At 45.8% G+C, this 17,160-nt stretch overlaps 2 long non-coding RNA genes across 2 annotated transcripts; one reads left to right on the top strand and one right to left on the bottom strand.

The window, feature by feature from the left end:
- The first annotated feature begins 7,537 nt into the window (after positions 1-7,537).
- Positions 7,538-8,709, top strand: LOC127002626 (uncharacterized). Its single transcript, XR_007756351.1, has 3 exons — positions 7,538-8,219; positions 8,317-8,495; positions 8,623-8,709. It is a non-coding gene; the product is annotated as an uncharacterized LOC127002626 (long non-coding RNA).
- Positions 8,710-9,307: 598 nt separating this feature from the next.
- LOC127002625 (uncharacterized) lies at positions 9,308-12,490 on the bottom strand. The gene is made up of 3 exons (XR_007756350.1): positions 12,102-12,490; positions 11,675-11,819; positions 9,308-9,682 (listed from the first exon to the last, which is right to left on the bottom strand). It is a non-coding gene; the product is annotated as an uncharacterized LOC127002625 (long non-coding RNA).
- Between the last annotated feature and the right edge of the window lie 4,670 nt (positions 12,491-17,160).

Genomic DNA, 17,160 nt, shown 5'->3' with positions numbered 1-17,160 from the left:
CGGAAAAAGGAGCGACCTCGCGGCTCACCCGACCTTTAAAATCAGTGTACCTACCCATGTTACAGTCGCGCAATGTGTACTAGTTAAACGAGGGCCTATTATGGTTGCACCAAAAAATATATATACAAGTCAGGGCCCGCCTAACGATACAACATCGGGAAATGCCAATGACAATAAAAATAATCATGGAAGTAACAATAAATGGGCAAAGTACATACAGGGCGAGGTAAACAGGGCTAGAGTCGTGGACATGGTAGCTCAGCACTATTCCGAGAAAACAAAATAATAGCTCGAACAGTGATTTACAAGATACATCCTAGAAAAATAAATTGAAATTGGGGCTAAAACAACGTACCTAGACAAGTGATCTACACAAACTAAGAGGTACCTAGAGCCCTGGTGGCTGGCGGGAAGCTGTAGCAAGTCAATAGAAACTACATCCCAAGGCCGGGCAGGGGGCGGGTATTCTAGGATCGGCGCAGGCTTAGGCACCGTCCCATTATGTTGGGCACACTTGACAGACTTACCCACATACGCGTCAATATCTACACGCATAGTTGGCCAAAAATAGACCGCTCGGGCAGCTGTTAATGTGCGCTCCCTCCCCGGGTGGCCAGCAATGACCGCGTCATAAATTAAGTTCAGCACCGCCGGTACATAACACTCCGGTATCACAAACTGTGCGACAGACTCCTTTTTGCGGGGCCAGTAGCGGCACAGGACACCGTCCTGTGACAAGAAGAATTGTGAAAAAGACACAGGTAGTGGCGGGAGACTTGTTTCGTCACCCGACTCCAGAGCGTATATTACCTTACCCCAAACGTCATGGCGACGCTGGGCTGCTGCTAAATCCTTTAGACTGAAATTTTGAATTTCAGTAGGCGCTTCTGCCACTGAGTCAACAGATACGTTCCTAGACAGTGAATCCGCGACGACATTCGCGTGGCCAAGTAAATACTTAAAGGTTGGCCCAAACTCCTGGATAGTCAGGAACCACCGTGCGAGGCGACCGGTGAGGTTTCTACCCTTAAAAAGCTCGGTGACTGGCTTTACCACGCGCCAGTGATAGGATAGCCAAGGATAATATCCCTAAAATGTTTAAGAGCCCAAACAACCGCTAGGGTTTCCTGGTGGGTCACTGAATAGTTCGACTCAGCCTGGTTTAAAGTACGACTTGCGTACGCAATAGCGCGATTTTTACCGCGTTGCATCAAAACAGCACCAAGACCCAGGGCTGAGGCATCTGTATAAAGTGTAAAAGGGACGTTGTAGTCCGGGAATGCCAAGGCTGGAGCGTTGATTAACGCTGACTTCAAGTCTATAAAACTCTTGTGTTGTGGGGCATTCCAATAAAAAGGTACCTCTTTCTTTAAGAGTTGCGTTAGAGGCGAAGCGATTTTGGCAAAACCTTGTATGAAAGGCCTATAGTAGCCGGACAACCCAAGGAAAGACCGAACGTTTTCGACGGTCTTGGGTTGCGGAAAATTCTTTATGGCCGATATTTTATCGTCCATCGTGTGGATACCATCTCCATCAACAGTGTGGCCCAAAAAGGTAATTTTCGCCTTTAAAAATTCACATTTAGTCAGCTTGGCCTTAAGGCCAGCGCCTCTGAGTTTAAGCAGAACCGCTTCTAGTTTAGCTAGGTGACTGGCGCCATCCTTGCTGCAGATGATTAAATCATCTAATTATGCATAGACTTCTTTGCCTATCATGTCTGAGAACAATGTGTTGATCATCCTCTGAAAAGTAATGGGTGCGGTTTTGAGGCCGAATGGCATCCTTAACCATTCAAAATGACCGCTAGGGGTACTGAAGGCTGTAATCTCTCTGGATTCAGCTGCCATCGGCACCTGCCAGTACCCACTTAAAAGGTCAAGACTACTGAAAATAGTATTCCCTTGCACGAGGGACATTAACAAGTCACCTAAAACAAACAGGCAGAGGGTACCTATTATCCTCAGTTACCTCATTTACTTTCCTAAAATCGATGACAGGCCTGAAACTTCCGTCCTTTTTAGGGACTAGAAACAAGGGCGAGTTCCACGGAGATCGGGAATGCTGAATAACACCCTGGTCCAACATATCTTTAACCTGTTCATCTACACCCTGCCTTTGACTGTGTGGGAGTCTGTATGCAGGAATGTACACCGGTTTGGTGTCGGGTTTAACCCTAATGTTGTGTTCTGTCGTAGCAGTCGCACCTAAAGGTTCACCGGGCAGGGCAATGCCATCACGATACTGAAGTAAAAGCTTCAGAAGCGGGCCCTTAAGCTCGGGATAATCGACCACTTTGACTAAAGAATCGACAGATGAGGCTTGACAAGATGTGTCGCCGGCGGCGGGTTGACCCACTGCGCCGACATAAGGCCGCTTTAACTCTAAAGGGTCTGGGGACACCTGGCCGTCGAACGCTAAAGCGCGACCCAAAACGACTCCATTTCTGAGTTTAACTGGACTGCCATTGGCATTAACCACTAAAGCTACGGTCCTACCTCCCTCGCGTACCGTGTTAAGGGTGGACTCTATCGCTAGCGTGTTGACACGACTAGGCCCTTCTAGGCAGATGTCACAACCTACGGTGGCGTTAGGGACTGACAAGGGAACGTGCATTGCGGTTCGTTGAGGGATTTCGTGATTCCCCACGACTATCGCATTGACATTTTTCCATCCCCTGCAAACGTCAGCTGGTGTTGGTGGTTGACGATGAAGTGAGGTGGTGCCCGCGCCATGCACCGGCACCGTGGAAAGAGTCGGCACGGTATGCACTACCGACTCAGGAGAAACACTTTCACGACCCTTGCTGGGTATTTCTTTTCTTTCCCAGGGAGAAGCGAGGCGCACAGGTTGATCCATGGCCTTGAAACACCTCCCTTGAAACCTTTCTGTATTACTATCTGGAAGTATTACCATGCGGTTAGACCTCAGTGACGACAACCCAAGAAGACCGTCAGACGGCAGGGAAAAGTTTGACGTCACGTAAAAATCCAAACGCATGACAGGGGTGTTTCGTCCCAAACTCACTGGCAAACTCACCAACCCAAGGATGTTAAGCCTGTCGGCGGTGACACCGCAAAGGCTCAGGTCCGAGGGTCGTAGCTGGTAGCGGCCTCCCCGCGACGCGCGTTTCAAAGCTATGTATGTCCTTTCAGACAACACATTAACCGCAGCGCCGGTGTCGAACGCAAATGACGCTTGTAGCGGACCCAGCTTGACTTTAAGGGCCATAATTTCAGGCTGACTGCACGCGGCCACAACATATTCATACAAGCTACTGTTATCAGCCTGCACTGCTGTCTCAATTTCCCCCGGCCCCCGGGTTGCTACCCTGGGTCGTTTTGGGGGGGGCGCTCGGCTTCCCCCGACCCCTTCACGAGCTTTCCTGCTCGCTCTTTCTTTAACTGTAGCACAGAGAAACACTCCTCTGTGGTGTGTCTACCAGTACCGTGGACAAAACAGAACTTGCCAGTGTGGTAGCCCGCGGCTCGACTTTTTGAAGCGGCCGGGGTCTTCTGAGAAGCAGATTTGCCTGACATCGGCGAGCCTCCCTTCTCCCTATTAGCCTTGCGATCCCGCTGACGTTTTACACAATAGTCAACCGTATGACCGTCGCGCTGACAGTACGAACAGTGGCGCTTAGGCTTTTCGGTAGTGGACGCCACCACTGATGAGGACGCGCTAACATTAGCGGCCTTCTGGTCGACAGAGGCTACAGCGGGGACTGGCGCTCCGTCTTTTTCCTCAATCTTAGTTTTTATTTTAAGCATGAAGTCTTGCAACTTGCCAGCGGGGCCGAAGGCTAGGGATAAATAACTTTTTCGAAACTGGCCCTTGATGACAGCCATGTATACAAAAAAATCAAAAAAATTGAGAACATTGGATAGAAACATATTCTCTCCCTCTGTCCAGCCACCAGCTTTCAAATATGAGCCCAAATCAGTAGACAACCGATAGGCGTCTACTTGTCCGGCCAAAAGCCCTTTACTCTCCACAGCTGAAATCAATTTGGTCACAGCTACATTAACACCTTTGACAAGGCTGAGCCTAACATCTTCAACAAAAGACTCCAGAAAATGTGACCGAAACTGGGCATAATCTTTGGTTTGTTGCGGTTCCATGAACGCGCTGGTGTACATAAGAGCTGACGCTTCTGTTCCCGGCTTTAATCTAGACCTAATGGAGATTTTATCACCCGGTTCTGACACAAATGAGTTGTTCATAACATCCTCGCATTGCAGGATGAAGTCTGTCGCACTGTAATCCGGTTCATTGCCTGCGAAAGCTCTGACTGATGCCGTAGTCGGCAGAAGTCGTCCTTGGAGCGGCCAGAGAGACCGCCGGCAGTGCCCGGCAGCGGCTGGCAGCGGGGACGAATGGGCGGAGGAGCGACCACGCTCCACCAAGGCAAAGGTAAGCGCCCACCCACGAATGGCTGTGTCGTAGGTAGACAAATGGGCGTCTCAGAATTGGGAAGCAGGGCCCGTACTTATAAAGAGTATGTTTCGCGTATGTGAGACATAAATCAAGAAAATGGCGGACACCGAGACATAAGGGAAGCATAACCCTTAGGTTTCAACTAAGCGGAACATAAACTGACTCGCCAGCTACGCGCGGGGTGGAGGTAACATTGCAATCCTTAGGTCGACATAAGCGAGGCATAACAGTCAAGATGGCAGAGGTAGTGGGTGCGCGTCCGCGGCAGCTGAGGACTTTTAGGGCACGAAGAGACGTCCTTGATGAACTTCCGGACCCGGAATTGATCAAGAGGTACCGCCTGGACCGTGCAGGGATACTCTTCGTGACTGATTTGGTGCGTGAGGCCTTGACTGCTCCTACAAACAGAAACCAAGCCCTCTCCCCTGAGATGAAGGTCCTCGTAAAACTGAGGTATCTTGCTACGGGCAAAATGCAGCAGTGTAGCAGCGACGACTTGGGGCCTTCACAACAGACCGTCAGCAGGGTCACCCGGGAGACTGTGTACGCCCTTGCACAGCCTCATATAGTGAGACGCTTCATCAAGTTCCCCCTCACTGTGCAAGAAACTCAGGTGAAGCGGCGAGAGTTTGAGGAAATTGCGGGATTTCCTGGTGTGGTAGGGGCAGTAGACGGAACACATGTGAGGATTGTTGCACCCAAGGAATTTGAGGCAGAGTATGTGAACAGAAAAGGGCACCACTCTATAAATGTGCAAATCGTATGTGACACACACGGGAGAATTTTACACCAAACTGCAAACTGGCCCGGGTCTGTCCATGACGCACGTATTTTGCGTGAAAGTGCTCTGTTCACAGGGTTCGAGAGGGGTATGGTCCCTGCAGGATGCCACTTATTGGGAGACAGTGCCTACCCCTCCAAGAAGTGGCTCCTGACACCCTATGTACGACCTCAGCCGGGCCCACAGTCCGCCTATAATAGGTAAGTTTTTGTGCACACACACACACACACACACACACCGACATTCGTGTTGTAATTAATGTCTACTATGGCAAAGTGGTCCCTGCAGCCTCATCTGTTCTACCCGCGCTGGGCTAGGTTGCCAATCTTATTCATTCTGTGCTGCAGTGTTACCACGGTGTTACACTCACACTCCTCAACTCTACCAAGCTTAATAACCTAACCTTACCAATCCTAACCTAACCAAACCTAACCTAATTTAACCTAACATAAACTAAACTATCCTAACCTAACCTAATCTAACATAACATAACCTATACTAACATAACGTAGCCTAGTCTAACCTAATATAACCTAACCAAACTTAGCGCAGCCTGGCACTCCTTGGGAGTCGAGGTTGTGGTAACACCAGCAGAAAATGCATTACTGGCAACATAGCCCAGCGCATGTAGAGGAGCTGAGACAATAGGGACCACTTTGTGATAGGATTGCCGTAATATCTTTCATCATTGTGTAACGGTCCGAATGTGAGTGAACGAGAATGTGAGTAAGTCAGTGAGTAACAGAGTGAGTAAGTGTAAGCGAGTGCATGAATGAACGAGAGAATGTGAGTAAGTCGGTGAGTGACAGAGTAAGTGTGAGCGAGTGGGAGCGTGAATGAGTGAGAGTGAATGAGTGAAAGAGTGAATGGGTGGCTGAGGAATGTAAGTGCGTAAAAGGTTATGAGAAGATAACACGGCGAGCGAATGAGCGAATATATGAACGAGTTACTGAAATCCCTCATCTCAAAGCCTCGAACCCTTCCAAGAAACCAATAACATTGCGTATCATTTCAGGCTTAGGCCATGCAAACTACACTAATGTAGGAAAATTAGCTAAGTTGGGTAACAGTATTATGATTAGCTAACAGTGCTCTTATACATTCATCCTTTTTCCAATCATGTCTGTGTTTTACTTCTTAAAACCCCTTGTATGTTCATTAGAAAAATCTAGCATAACAACCCTTAACTGCAGGATTATAAATCTTACAGAAACAATATTGTTGTCCCATGACATTGCATTGCTAATTTGAAACTTGACAAGGCATTGTCTAGAAAAGGTTGCTGCCATTTTACGTTGTTACAGTTAGGCTTGATCTTTTTGTAATTTCAGTATTGCTAGTACATGGTAGTCTATGAGGGGGAAAATGTAATATAGGTAGGGTTAATGAACTTAGTGTGAAACATGACTTTCTTAAAGGAAAGTTTGATAAATCTTAAGAATAGCGGCTCCATTCCCTCCACCACCCCAGCCCCCTACCCCCAAGACAAGCCTGGTGACCTGTGGGGAAGCTGAGTTTAGGGGGGGAAGCCCAAATCACTGAAAATTTGGCCCCCACAATTTCCCCAGAAAAATCCCCAAATTAGGGAAAATTCCCTTGTCGAAAGTAATTAAAGTCCCTAACGCATGCTCTTGTAATCTATTCCAATATAACTTGGCAACCGCCGCAGCCGGTCTGTTGACGAGTGTCGGGCGTGTCATTGGATGGCAAGCATAGTGACCCCCCTCCCAATCCGTCCCGCGTCGCATAATTTTTTGATGGGCCACACTGCATGTCGAATATATTTAAACTACCCCAACCGAACCTTACAACCTAACAGCTAACTACCCCCTCTCGACTCCCCCTGGACCCCCCCTCCTTCTTAAATTATCCCAACCGAACTTTACAACCTAACAACAAAAAATATAGAATGGCCTCAGAAATACTTACAAAATTAAGAGGAAGTAGATGCGGCATGTGTCTCCTGTGGGCGGTTACAGGGGTTATATAGTGCAGCTGCCTCTTGAAGGAAGACATGCAAGCGTTTGTTAGGGTCATTAATGGCCATAAGAAACATGCACCTTGCGAGGTACCCCACAAAGTTCTTCTTCCTCCTGCCAAAGAGGCTCTTTGCTTCCCTCCACAACCGCTTGATATTGTTTGTGGCGAACACACAAGTCAAGCAAGTCTCTTGCTTTCCCGGAGTGCCGCAAGCAGAAGTCAATGAAGCCAAAATCGCAGTCGGTACACCTTTCCAATGCCATGACACAGACAGAAGTGACGGAGGTGAGGAATTTAAGGTGTCCAAGCTGCAGGTGAGGAAACCCGAATATCCCTAAACGTGAAAAAATCCCTAAATTTGGGGCAATGCTCTTCAATGAGAACCCAAGCAGATTATGTTATGGCTTAGATTTCAACTTCATTTTCAATGTAATAAATTGGGGCAAGAGTGTCATGCCTTGTCTGAAGGCAGAAAGACGCGTAATAAATTACATATACATTTTTTTCGTGTATAATTCGTTCTTCCCTTGTCCTCCCCCTCCTAACCCTACAAGTGTGAAAAGCTGCAGAATTCGTACGTGACAGTACGTCACAGTACCTGCACGCACACAAACAAACATATGGATTCCACCAGCCTCCTGCAACCCAGTCTCTTCGCCCATCGACTTGGAAAAAATCGTGAGGCCCGCGTGGAGAAATACACCCCTTGTGACAAACACGGCTGACCACTTGTCAAAATCCCGTCGTATGTGCTAGTAATGTTGTAATTACCACCATACCGTGCCCTTTATGCGCACCCGCTAGGAGCCGCTATTCTTAAGATTATCCGAAAGTTGTTTTTAAGCTCAGTTGCAAAAGCAATTATTACAGTATCACTACATTGTCATTAACTAAAAAATTCAGGGCACACAAAAGGACAAGGAGCACAGTGGAGAGGGGGATTGGCCAGTGGAAGCGGAGATTTCATGTGCTCCATGGTGAAATCAGAGTCAGCCCTCCTGCATATGTGTGTAGAATAATACAGGTATGTAGACAATCAAGTGATGATCACATCCCAATACTGTACCGTCCACTACACAACAATATTTTTTATTACTTGTTAATATTAACTCTATCTGTAGGTGTGTGCTATTTTGCACAACATCTGCAAAGACAGACGCCTCCCTGTACCCGAGGAAGGAGAGGACGAGGGTGATGGTGCAGTTTCCCATGAGGACCCACCTGTCCCACTACCACCTGTACCTGGACGAGTTCGGGAAGGTCTGCTCTACAGGGATGAGTTTGTCAACCTTCACTTCATGTAAGTTACAAATATCAAAATTAAATGTTTTGTGTATCAGCCTGTATCTTTCCATGCTGCTCAGTATTTAATTTTAAATTTTCATTTAAAGAATCTTACTATTGCAATGTTTCAATTTTTGTTGCAGTGACAGACCTCAACCTCAGCCTCGTGCAGCTGTGTGAGGCTTCCCGACCCATCAACAGGTTAATTCCACACCTACTTCCAAGTATGTGTTTGTAATACAATTGTGTGTGGATTTGATATATATATATATATATATATATATATATATATATATATATATATATATATATATATATATATATATATATATATATATATATATATATTACAAATCCACATTCGTATCACTAATAAATGCAGAAGCTATACTCAGTATTCAAATGAATTTATTACAGTATTTGGTAAGAAACTTTCACTAGTATGTATGGTTTAAAACAGCCAATATACTCATGATTGCCTTTACTTTTTTTCTAATATTAAGGAATAAATGATTTCCTTTTTAACAATAAATAAATTCCTTTATAATAAATAACTATGTAGGAAAACTACATAATGGATATCCTAAGGAAAAATATATTACAGGAAAGCTAATGTAGAAGAGAGTACCGGCAGGGTAGACAGGGTGGAGTGTGTTTGAGAAAAGAGGCAGGGTGAGGTGTGTGAAGGAGAGTAGAGGCAGGGTGGAGTGTGTGAAAGAAAGTAGAGGCAGGGTGGAGTGTGTGAAGGAAAGTAGAGGCAGGGTGGAGTGTGTGAAGGAGAGAAGAGGCTGGGTGGAGTGTGTGAGAGTAGAAACAGGATGGATTTTGCAAAAGAGAGGAGAGACAGGGTAGAGTGTGTGGGGTAGCAGCGGCATGGTGGAGTGTATTTGCGTGTTACATGAGTTTTTTTACTTGCAGTTCGAGTAGGGTTTTTGTACTTTTAAATTTTCAGTTTCTTGTTTAAGTTTTTTTAATTCTGCCTGTTTTATTTCTACTTGTAACTCTGAAGCCTGCAGATCAAGTTCCCTCTTCAGGTGGATGAACTGCAGCTCCTCCTCATCCACCAACATGGTGCAGGTCCCAACTGGTGTACTGGAGGAAGCTGCAGCGGCAGGAACTACTGGTGGTGGTGTGGTGGTGGTTTGAGGTGTGTCTGTGCTGGGTTGGGGAGGGACAGGTGGTGTGACATCCACCTGAAGACTCCTGGCAAAAATACATCCATCAGTACCTGCACTCATATTTTTTTTGTGATATTTGACTTACATCCCCATTTATGGAAACAATACAGTTTATGTTGAAAAGCTTTTGCAGGAAAGGAGTGTGTGTTCCAGAGGTCATTTCTTTGGTGTTCTGCTGTTCAGTACGTAATGCCTACGTCGTTAAGGACAACTAGCATGGTTCATGAGTAAGCAGACCTGACCGAGGTCAGACGTGGGTCACGGCGCTCCGAATGGAGTAGCCCGGGGCCAGCCTGTTGGCCTCTCCCCTGCCCCTCCATCCCCCTCTCCCTTTTCATAAAAAACCCAACATCGTAAGAAACTATTGTGACATCAAGCTTAATCATGGTGACAGACAGTGAGTGCTATGCGTTTGTGGTGCCGTGAAGACACTGAAGTTTAGAAATGGTCAGTGTGACATCGACACGGCCTTACTATCCAGCCGACGTCCCAGGTGCCCCGAGGTACACCAGCCCGACCATCATGCTGCTGGGAGAACTCTGTTCAGCCGCCTCTACCTGCACCCCTGCCATCAGCGGCGACCTGACCCTTTTTTGACCTCCTATACCCCTTTCATATTGTAATTTCCCATTTTTTTTCAAATATGTTTCAAAATTTGTATTTTAAACGTGTATATTTTCAGCTTTACAGCTGCAATCACTTAATAGACCGTTTTATTTTTATTATTACTAGGAAGGATGTCTCAACACATTATCAAGTCAGCTCTCAATAGCAATTGAATAAATTTATGTACACATTGTTCCTCACTGTTTGATTCCATGATTGCCCTAATATGGACTGCATAAAGCAGCATGATAGGATTGGGTAAACAATAATAATAATAATATGTAATAGTATTCTATAATAATACTTTAAGCAGAAAACTGTGGACTTTAGGAGATGGAAAGCAATACCTCCTCCTTGTGTACTGCAGTTTTCTAAAAGGAAAGCAAGTTATTTTCAACAGTAACAGCGAGACCTATTTTGGAGAACTTTAAATCTACAATCTACCTGACAAAGGCATTTCTCAGTAACATGAACTAACACAACTGATAAATCATTTGAAAATGTCATGTACATGTTAGAGTAATATTTTTGTACATTTGGATTTAAGAATATTTATTCTTATTTTTGTAATGACGAAGTAATGTCAGACATATGAGACACACTTCATAAAGCAATACATGTAGTACAAATAAATGACACCTATAAGACATTTTAGGTTAATCCATATTGTCTGCTTGTAACCTTAATAAAAAGTTGGTACATAATTCCTAAATTATAACAAATCAGTGTATCATACAAACAAGCTAAAGTAGACAAATACGACGATCATCAAGGAACGGAAATAACAAATTTTACTAATGATTGTACAAATAACGTTTAGTAAATATTCAGAGCCCTCACATGGGGGGGGGGGGAGGCCAGGGGTGGCAATTCTAGCCTGAACCTGCCGCCCACAAGGCTGACAAAATTACTTTAAAATCAATATTTTTCAGAAAATAACAATAACAACCACACTGCAGTCTGATGAATGCTTTTTCCTATTATTTATGAAAAAATAATTTTTAAAATTTCACTTAATTATACGGCACAGACAGCAAAATAATTATACGGCACAGACAGCAAAATAATTATACGGCACAGACAGCAAAATAATTATACGGCACAGACAGCAAAATAATTATACGGCACAGACAGCAAAATAATTATACGGCACAGACAGCAAAATAATTATACGGCACAGACAGCAAAATAATTATACGGCACAGACAGCAAAAGCATCTTTTATTATGTATACCGGTATCCAATAATCACATTGCCCGAATTAGGGTCATAGGCAGTAGAGGTACGTGGTGGAGGTGGGAAGTGGTGTTTGGGGGGAGGGGGGGAGTCACTGAGAACTTTGCTGGGGCGGCACGTAGGCATGTAAGGGCTCTGTAATCATTTATACATGACTAAAGTTTTATTTACCCACCCATTTTCGGGAACATCTTCAGTGTCAAGTGGAAAAGGGTCCACCACTGTCCTGTCAATAGAATTGACTGAGACGTTCCCCTCTCCCAGCACATCAGCGATGATGACCTCTAGCTCCCCGAGGGGTTTAGGCGGAAGGCCACCACCTAGAAGAATATATATATATATATATATATATATATATATATATATATATATATATATATATATATATATATATATATATATATATATATATATATATATATATATTGGTACATGAGTGCAAGGCTAAGTCAATTGAATTCCCTTGATTGAAAAGGCAGTACATTACAAATGTTATTTCCATCAAGCACTTAATAAGCATTGAAATTTACAGGACTGTCACTTTGCTTGTTAGCCATTCCTTGCACTTCATGAATACCATTTTATTTCAAGAAAAATCTTACCTGTTCCATTCCTGGCCTTTTGGTAGGCACTAATTTTAGCTTTTGCTTCCTGCATAACAGTTTGCCAGCGTCTCTGGCACTGCTTTATGCATCTACTGAAGCCAGGGTGGAGTGCCGCTAGGCGAGAGACAATTCTGCCCCAAGCCTTCGCCTCAGCAGAGCAGCCATTGTCGGAAAAATTTCCCTTGATGATGGCTGCTTTCTCCCTATAGAGCTGTACAAGGGAGAGCGTTTCAGCGTGCGTCCAATTCGCGTGGCGGTGACGTGTCTGCCGAGGAGGCTGTAGCTGGGGCGGCGGCTGTTCCTGCTGCTGCTGCTGATGCTGATGTGGCCGGGGGTGAGGCTGTGGTCCCTCCTGCTGCTGCTCCTGGTGTAGCTGCTGACCTCGATGGCTGCTGAAGGGCTGCAGAGGTCGTGGCTGGCTGTTGGCGGCCATGGCTGCTGCCTGCTAGCTTGAAGCTCGCGGGACGTTTGTTTACATGTTTGAGGGGCTACGTCCTTAATTTTATCATTATTCCATGTGATGTTGGTCTATGCATCGTCAACAATACCCGAAAATACTTTATTTTATTTTATACATATTTCCAATACGTCAATATGCTTTTAACATCAAAATTATACCAAATTCCAACATTTTATTTTGAGTTGGTATCCCTTTCATAGGTGCAGCTCAGGGGTTGGCAACGATGTACTAATACTCGCTTATGTCGAGCCGGTTATGTTGAGGGGGTGAAACATAAGGAGGGGGGTTATGTCTCGTCATTGCTAATACTCGGATATGTTTCAGTTTATGTCTCACATAAATTTCTTTATAAGTACGGGCCCAGGATCCCGACAGTGGGCGGTGTGGGCGCGCGGGGTTGATATGGGCGCGCGGGGCGGGGCGGGGCGATATGGGCGCACGGGGCGGTGTGGTGCTGTGTGCTGACTCGACTCGTACGGGGGCAGGGGGGGATGGCGTTGCTTGTGTCAGCTTTCTTGCACACTTTCCTGTCTGCCCCTTGACGACACTTGCCACCGCTAAGTGTTAAGTGTTAAGAGAGAGAAAGATAACACACATAGAACACTTCGGAGAAGGTCCGGAAGCCGCTGTTCACCACTTTTGTTAGCCTTTTTGTTAGCTGTTTTTTTGTGTGTTTTTGATTAAGGGGAGGCACAACAGCTGAGATGATAAAATTAGGTCAAAAAATCATTTTTTAGTATTTCGCATATCTAGATAGAAAAAAGCTTCAAGAATGAAGCCGTAGTCAGTAAATAACGAACACCGGGTGGCAACACGGTTTAAAAGAAATCGAATCCCTCGATAATTACCACATAATATGTCATACTCAAAACTTTAAACTCATTTATCTCAAAACGTCAAATTTTAACTTCAATGAGTAGCTGTGCACAAAAAACTTGATGGATCTAAATGAAACTCACCATACTTGTACATAATGGGTATGTCTACATTTCCAAGACAGGGTTTTAAGAAATTCGAAAAAGTCTTGTTCTGGATACGTTATATAGCTAAAAAAATAGTGACGTCATTATTTCATGAAATTGCGAAAGCGGTTTCTCACGAACTAAAACGAATTTAGCAAAAAACTGTCTTGGGTAGGTTAATATGTTATTCTACTAATACCATGCAAAATTTGGTAACTCTAGAGTGAAAATTAAAATTTACGTGAATTTTTTAAGCTGTGACGTCATGACGTCACGACGTCATGAACTAAAATGTTCTACCTACTTCCATAATATCAGAAAATGGTGCCATTGCACATTGCAAAAGTTTCAAACAAAAATATTGAAAACTTTTTTTTTTATGAATATTTTTCATCCAGTTGTTGTGGCGCGAACTGTTATCTCACGTCAGGTCCGGTGTACCGTTGCCTGCTTTCTCCAGTTGATAGAAGTCGTGAGACAACACAATAGCCTTTTAGTTAAGTGATGTGGGTTATGTGTTGGCCGAGCGGAGCCGTTAAGTTCACTTTGAGTTCACTTAATTTACTCTCTCTCTCTCTGGTTGATTAAATGGTTGTATTGCTCTTTAAATATATTCACAGAATAGTTACAGTATGTGAAGGCGAGTCGTAAGTTGTACGCACACTCCAAGAAGTCCTGTGCTCTCGCCCGCCGCCCGCTCTCTTCTCCCGGCTTATCTTGGTACAGGAGCGGCCAGTGGGTAGCATGCTTGCTGAATCAACACCGTTCCCACGGCAAGGAGCACCTCCTAAGCACAACGTAGCGTCTGTGTGTAACGTCCTGGCGCCACTGGGCCATGGCGATACGACATACATTCACACATTCACATTATGTTATAATATACACATTACACTCCGTTTGGAGAAGTACACCGGTCGCACGCTACATTATTCAACTTCTTTCAATAGAAGGCCATCCCAACAGGAAGTACACGACTCCAGACTGGAGGCTGCAGAACGCTTAACCTCAGACCTTGCTAGCATTTCCGATTGGGGTAGAAGGAACCTTGTGTCCTTCAATGCCTCAAAAACTCAATTTCTCCACCTATCCGCTCGACACAATCTTCCAAACACCTATCCCCTATTCTTCGACAACACTCAGCTGTCACCTTCTGCAACACTAGATATCCTCGGTCTATCCTTAACTCAAAATCTCAACTGGAAACTTCGCATCTCCTCTCTCGCTAAATTAGCTTCCTCGAGGTTGGGCGTTCTGTATCGTTTCCGCCAGTTATTCTCCCCCGCGCAGTTGCTATCTCTATACAGGGGCCTTGTCCGCCCTCGTATGGAGTATGCATCTTACGTGTGGGGGGCTCCACTTACACAGCTCTTCTGGATAGAGTGGAGTCTTCGTCTCATCAGCTATCCTCCTCCTACTGATAGTTTTCTACCTCTTAAATTCCGTCACGATGTTGCCTCTCTTTCTATCTTCTATCGCTATTTTCACGCTGACTGCTCTTCTGAACTTGCTAACTGCATGCCTCCCCCCATCCAGAAGAGCTTCCACCTTTCTCTATCCAGACACTCCCTCCTTGCCTGCTCAAAGTTTCTCAAAGATCTTTCCCCCCTCTCCTTAACGTACTCTTGCACCCTATCCCTCCATTTCACTGGAGGTCGTCCTCTAGCATTCCCTCCCTCTATCTCACTCACATACACCCTCTCTCTCTCTCTCTCTCTCTCTCTCTCTCTCTCTCTCTCTCTCTCTTTCTCGTCGGACGTACCGCTCCGCAGCGGCGACAAGTGACCGACAAGTGGCAAACTCAGGGCCTCCGGTTCTCTACTACCGTCAGCACTCACCGGATATGAGACCACATCGCCACCATGGAGCGGTGTACTACACAGTGTACAGTGTAAGGCCACAGTGAAGTGCAAAATTGTGCGTTAGCAGCAAGGTCATTGTGACGAGTCCGGCCTCCCTGACCCCCTCATAGCTGCTCCCCTCCACCGTGACGTGACGGACTGTATAGTGACCTGAGAGTGTAATGTACGATGTGTAGTGTCATAGTGGCGGTGCAGTGATCCAGTGCAGCACATTTAATATTACAAGGTGTACGCCTGGCAGCGGCGACACTGCGACGAATCCTGTCTCCTCGCCCTTCCCCTACATCTCTCTACCCGGAAAAGAGTATTCCCAGGGGGGATACGCCTGCACCTGCACTACCTGACACTTGCCTCCTCGCCTCTCTCCCCCCCCCCACTCCCTCCCTCATCCCTGCCTCAACTCACCCACTCAAGTTTTCCCACACCATGGCGTCTCCCACCTTGCCCACTTCTCCAAGAGACTCACCTATTGGCAGACCGTCTCTCCTACACCCTACCACGGAATACCTGCATACAAACTTTACTAAGGTACAACTTCAAAAGCACTGCCGTTCCCTAGGCCTGACGAATGTGTGGGCCACGAAAGATTCTTTGGTGGAAATGATCATGGATGCAGCAAAGGAGAATATGGCAATACCGGAGATCATCCCCCCACACCCTCAACCTGACCGTGACACAGACACCCACGCAAACTCAGATAGGGAGGAACAAACACCAACTCTTGAACATGTGTCACAGGATCTGAAAGAAAGCCATGAACAACTAAAAATGGAAATTAGCAAAATATACTCGCTAGTGGACAACATACAATCCCGCCTGACATCCCTAGAGGCGGGAAGCGTGGGACAGCAAGGCTCAGAGGATACACCGGCTCCCCGTGTGTCATCCCAACACAGCACCCTCGATACAATCAGTGACCTCATCAACCGTGTGACTGCACTAGAAGAAAAAAGTATCGAGGAACAGATGACACACCGCCCTCCCAGCCAGGAATTTACACTACTGGAACAACGCATCGCTACTCTAGAGGCAACAGCGAGGGCGGGACACCTCAACGACTCACCAGCCGGCGACACCGCCCCTCAAGGTCAGGTCACAGGCGTGTCCACTACGTCCACTACAACAAACACCCTTCTTCTCGGTGACGTCAATCTCAAGAATTTAAGGATGTGTGACCTGTCAAACAAATGCAAGATAAGAACTCTGCATGAAGCCAACCTTGACCTGATAAAAGCCTGGGTGCAGGAGAAACTTGCTTGGGTTCCTGCATCTTGTGTCATTTATGGCGGCCTCTTCGACCTGCTGGACGACACGGCGGACACAGAAACCATAATCAACAATCTCAGTGCACTAATATGTGAGTTGAAAAACAAAAATGAAAACATGGCTATCTACGTGTGCCAGCTCGTGCCCAGTGTGTACAGTGAATCAATGCAAGAGAAAATTAGTGATTTAAATGCACAAATCAGTAAATGGAGTGAAATAAATAGCATCTCTATAATCAACCCTGAACCTGCGTTCAGACTAGGGACAGGTGAAGTAGACGAGGCATGCTATGATTTACCAGGCGAGTACCAGGGCACACTGATTAACAGGCTTGGGGCCACTAGGCTGCTCACCGCTATTGGAAAGCATAATGCTTCTCTCAGAACGTGCATAGACTGGGAAAACTTGAAAAAGAATCAAATCGCTTTTAACACAAGCGAGCGACGAAGCTCAGCACCAGCCTCCCGCCATCCTCACCCCCCCCCACCACAACCAGGACAGCGACGGGT

This window comes from Eriocheir sinensis, chromosome 23 (genome assembly GCF_024679095.1).
Source record: "Eriocheir sinensis breed Jianghai 21 chromosome 23, ASM2467909v1, whole genome shotgun sequence".
NCBI lineage: Eukaryota > Metazoa > Arthropoda > Malacostraca > Decapoda > Varunidae > Eriocheir > Eriocheir sinensis.
Note: the sequence above shows the minus strand (reverse complement) of the source record. Positions and strands in the feature narration are given on the sequence as shown.